We start from the raw sequence: 3986 nt of genomic DNA on the forward strand, positions 1-3986 counted from the left end.
AGTGCATATAAAAGACCCCTAATAGCCGATGATTAATATATCAGTGTGCTCCAGTGGTGTCGTTAAACAAAACAGACTTTTTCTTCCATATGGAACTATGTGTCTACAACCATTTGACACTGCTAATTAAACACGATGCAGAGGTGTCGTGAAAGAAGCATTATTTTGCTTTCAACTTTTATTCCTTCAGAAAATATCCACAGTATGTAACAACAATAGTAGTATTTTAGAAATTAGTTTTCGTAATCTGATCGGCAGTAAATATGTCCTATCTTCACGAATCATAAATCCATAGCTTAATAACAAACCCCAAATCCGACAGGGAATAAACGTTGTTGTTCATATAGTTATTAAAATCTGTCTTGTGGGTATAAAATAATGGTCTATTTATTCATGAGCTCGCTGGTCTTTTCTTCAGTGGGGTCAGAGTTCGTGTCAGTGAGTAAATGCAACTTTTGTGCCGGCACTGCGTGATGTTAATTCTCTAAACCATAGAAAACGGAGAGATCACTGTAAACGTTTTAATGCCTGTATCCACAGATTTATGTGTGGTTTGATGGATATGTCAGCGTCCCCAACCATCCTACTTATATTTATGTATATATATTTTTATTTATTTATTTATTTATTTATTTATTTTATTTATTTATTTATTTATTTATTTATTTATTTATTTATTTATTTATTTATTTATAGATAGTATCAATTCTGCATTTAAAGGTATGTTTGAAACGTAGATAGTTCGAATTATTGTATATACTATGCATTATGTAATATGTTATGTTCAACTGTGCTATATAGTTGCCAATGTATTGTACTATTTTTGCTTTACTGCAGCTGCACAAAATGTTTGTAAATCACCTCTGTGTATCACCGTATGGTGATCTGAGTGTAAATAAAGTTCTGTTCTGTTCATGCTTCTTAAAATACAGGAATATCAATGATTCCTTTGATTCAAGAACAGGAACTTTAGTCAAAACACAAATCTTTAATGAAGGAAGGACATGTTTTATTTAACGACACACTCAATACATTTTATTTACGCTTATATGACGTCGGACATATGGTTAAGGACCACACAGATACTGAGGGAGGAAACCCGCTGTCGCCACTTCATGGGTTACTTTTTTCGATTAGAAGCAAAGGATCTTTTATATGCACCATCCCATAGCCTTTGATATACCAGTCGTTGTGCACTGGCTGGAACGAGAAATAGCCCAATGGGACCACCGACGGGGATCGATCCTAAACCGACCGCGCATCACCCGAGCGTTTTACCACATCTTTAATGACGTCAAACGCTAAAATTAAACTTTAAAGTTTGTTTTGTTTAACGACACGAGTAGAGTACATAAATGTATTAATCATAGGCAACTGGATGTCAAACATTTGAAAATTCTGACATATTGTCTTACAGAAAACCCGCTACATTTTTTGTTAACAGTCAGCTATGGTTTATATACACTTTTCCACAGACAAGACAGCATATAAAAAATTTCAATCCAATCCAAAAATGGCTAAGAACATTCCAAAAATATGTTCCCGCGAACCGGATTCGAACCAGTGACCTAAGGATATCAATGTACAACTCTACAGTCCTCCGCTCTACCAACTGAGCTATCACGGGTTATAAATGTACACTTCAAAGATAGACTCCAGAATAAACACCATTAAGGCTTCAGTGACTTCAGTGATTTATTAGTTTAAAGACCGAGGTCAGTGGTCAGATAGCAGGAAATGTTAGACACAGTAGCCTGCCCACAGGACATGTTTTGTGTAAACTACTAATAACATGTAAAATTAGTCTCAGTTTCAGAATCTTGTCGAATCAAGAGATTCGGTAAATCATATACTAAGACAAAACCCTGCCTCTAGCAGTTTAGATGCCAAATAAAAGAAAGAAAGAAAGAAATGTTTTATTTAACGACGTACTCAACACATTGTATTTACGTTTATATCATATGGCGTCAGACATATGGTTAAGAACCACACAGATATTGAGAGAGGAAACCCGCTGTCGCCACTTCATAGGCTACTCTTTTCGATTAGCAGCAAGGGATATTTTATATGCACCATCCCACAGACAGGGTAGTACATACCACGGCTTTTGATATACCAGTCGAGAAATAGCCCAATGGGCCCACCGACGGGGGTCGACCCCACACCGACCGCGCATCGAGCGAGCGCTGTACCACTGGGCTATGTCTCACCCCTCTAAATAAAAGAAAAACATCGTTCAAAACCAAATGGAAACGCGATTAGTTAAAAAAAAAATCATATTTGTTCATCATGATGCAATTAAATTGATAAAAACAATTTAAGACACTAAAATTAAACTGACAGGCACTAGGCTACTTTTTAAACACTACGGTGTATTTTTCACTGTAAGAGCTGTGTGTTACCATTCAAATCAGACATTCCATAGATTTTATTGTTCAGATTATCCATTTCCATACATCCGAAGTGTTTCTGGTCATCCTGGTGTTTGTAATACCGCAAAATGCATTTTTCATATTTTAAAAAAACGCGCGTACCTCTGAGAAGTAACGGTAATAGAAGCGAGTATTTCCCCGTTTCAACGTCACAGACTCGTGTTAAACTCAACTGTTACTTTATCCAAGTGTTACAGGTTTGTAGATTAACTAAACTTAAGTGTCTATTTTCTAATTAAAATTATCAAAGGGCTAAAGTATTCAAAATTATGTTGCAAATCTTTGTTGTTGTTGTGTGTTTTTTGTAAAAAAAAAATTGGTGGGGGGGGGTTATTAGTCATCAAAAGTCCTGACTTGAAGCTAATATTACGTATCTGATATTACGTTTCTGTACTGACCGCACTACAACATAAAATAGTTCCTTGAAAAATCCCATGCGATCGTGATATTTGCCAGAGTTTGATGTGAGCTCATAAAAGTAGAGAAAAAAAGCTTAATTAGTGGTGTGATACCTTATATGACGACACGGAGCTTCCTCTCCTTGTTTTTGACCAATTGCAGGGCCATTTAAGTATGTAACCTATCTGAAATGGCTGCGAAATGGTATTTCAGAGCATCTAGATTTTAAAAATGTCCTGTGGAGGTGGAGGGAGGGGCATGCGCCCGGACACCCTAGTGTCTTGCGCCTTTCATGCTCATTGGTTCCAAGAATTCATCAGCCCCCTCCACACACACACACACACAGAGAGAGAGAGAGAGAGAGAGAGAGAGAGAGAGAGAGAGAGAGAGAGAGAGAGAGAGAGAGAGAGAGAGAGAGAGAGAGAGAGAGAGAGAGAGAATCCTAGCTATGGCCCTGAATTGTTGCAATCATCATCTTAGTCACCTAGTTACCGTTGCTGGAAAATATGCCGAGGTGTCATTTAACAAACATTCCTTTCCTCTTGTTTTGTGTGGTGTTATTTAATTAATAAAACACTCTGTCTGTAACGCTGGGTAGCATGTTATTTCTGACATATAAATCTGACAGTTAATGAAACCCGGCTGTATCATCGCAGTCTCGACTCCGCGTTTTAGTCTCGGTATTAATTGAAAGTGTCCGCATTTTAGACCTTCCTCCCTTTTTTAATTTTTTTTTTCAGCGACCCGGTTCAGTCGACCTTGGTAATATTCGTGGGTAATGGTGATTTGCCTGTTAACACCATGCATCTGTTTCCGTGGTTTGTCCATGGGCAAAATAACCGATTTGAAATCATTTTTGGACCAAATTGAATTCTGTAACTGCCTTTGTCGGTAATTCCATTGAACCCATGAGACGCAGATGTTGGCACGTAAAAAAAGTGAAGACCCTGAATAAAGTTCCTAGCAGGGGTAATGGTCCTTGTTATTTTTGTTCGAAAAAATTGAGATTGATGGATTTTGGATCTTCTATCGGGCTGTAACCAACCGATTTCATTTTCGAAGGTCAAATTAAGAAAGTGGCCAATTTATCGCAGACTCCACAAATGCCCGACATTTCATTGTGTTCAAAACCCATCAACGCTGTGCCTGATTGGT

The 3986-nt window shown here is 37.6% G+C and overlaps 1 non-coding gene across 1 annotated transcript; it reads right to left on the bottom strand.

The window, feature by feature from the left end:
- Positions 1-1540: 1540 nt before the first annotated feature.
- Trnay-gua lies at positions 1541-1627 on the bottom strand. Its single transcript is given in 2 exon segments — positions 1541-1576; positions 1591-1627. It is a non-coding gene; the product is annotated as a tRNA-Tyr (tRNA).
- Positions 1628-3986: the final 2359 nt, after the last annotated feature.

This window comes from Gigantopelta aegis, chromosome 15, assembly GCF_016097555.1.
Source record: "Gigantopelta aegis isolate Gae_Host chromosome 15, Gae_host_genome, whole genome shotgun sequence".
Classification (NCBI taxonomy): Eukaryota; Metazoa; Mollusca; class Gastropoda; order Neomphalida; family Peltospiridae; genus Gigantopelta; species Gigantopelta aegis.